The following is a 1,410-nucleotide window of genomic DNA, read 5'->3' as shown; positions in this document are numbered from 1 at the left end:
AGTCACCTGTGACTCATAGAGACTCTATATATGACAGCCCTGGAACCTGCTCTATCCCATGCCAACTTTACTGTCTCTGACACACCTACCGCCATTACCCCTGTCACTGTATCAATCTATCTCATCGATGATCTCCCTCTCTTTCTCTATCCCTCTGCCCTTCCAAGCATCATGTCCCTTTCCAAAGACCAGTCCCTCCTTCCTACATGCCCACAGTATGTCAGATGGAGATTCAGAATCCTTGCCTCCAAGGAGCATCCTGGTTTCACCCTCTCTCAGATGAACCTGTTTGTTATTCTGGCAGTCTGTGGTATATTCCACACTCTTCTCCAGCACCACAAATCGAAATCATCAATTCCCTTCACACACATACACAAACACACACACACACATGCACACACACACAGAGAGAAAGAGAGAGAGAGAGAGACCACAGAGAAATAGATATATTTACACAAACATATATATGTGTATAAAATAACACAGGGAAAGAGGACAAACTAGCCAATTTGAAATGAGATGAAACTGTGTATGACAAGAAAATAGGTAGAAAGCAACACTCCAAATTTCCGTTTTATCTACTGAAAGTCTGGTGGGGAGGTAGGCTCACATATTTCATAACTTGGAAGAGATTCAGTAATTGAGATTAGAGCAGCAGATGTTATTGAGGATAAGACAATGGTGTGAGTACAAAAATTTTACTTTCAGTTTATGAGATTAGAAGCTAGTTCCCATGTCTTGTCTGCACAACTAGGCCTTATTAGCTAGAAAGGTAGTGATTTTGTTTTCTGAAGAGGTGTCAGCTTATCTCTAGAATTGGGTACAAATATGATAACTGCAGGCAGAAATATGGACTCTGTGAAAATAAAAATGGCTAAGCAAAGGTCCACATATGGATAGTGAGAAATTCTGTCCTTATCCTCCACTGAAATCAGAATATTAACCACCATGTCCCGAGTAATAGACTGAAGATTCAGCTCTGTGGAAACTGGGGAATCAATAAGTTACCTTGTTTTAAGAAGTGGGGGAAAACCCAAAAAAATAACCCAGCAACAAAAAGATAGACAAACTAGAAACAAACATGGACATGAGAAGGGTTACCCATGCAATGGATTCTATGCCTGTTCCTTACTCCCTATGTGCACAGAATTTCCAATTTGCCTCTTATTGTCACACTCTTAAATAAGAATGAGCAAGGAAGACCATGAGACATTTTAGAAATACAACAAAAGTAAAGAATTGAAATAGAAATATACAGAAAAAAAAATGAGAGATGAGAGGAATGCTAAAGAAATAGAAACGATGTAGAGAACTAGAAGGATAAAATCCTCAAAAGTATACTCGAATGTTTTTGGCAGTATGGTACAACATATGAAAAAGAACCTGTGGTGATGAAGGAAGAAGTTCAGG

The sequence above is a fragment of the Elephantulus edwardii genome, unplaced genomic scaffold (genome assembly GCF_000299155.1).
Source record: "Elephantulus edwardii isolate Elephantulus edwardi_28Jun2011 unplaced genomic scaffold, EleEdw1.0 scaffold00134, whole genome shotgun sequence".
Taxonomy (NCBI): Eukaryota; Metazoa; Chordata; class Mammalia; order Macroscelidea; family Macroscelididae; genus Elephantulus; species Elephantulus edwardii.
This window is presented reverse-complemented; position numbering follows the sequence as displayed.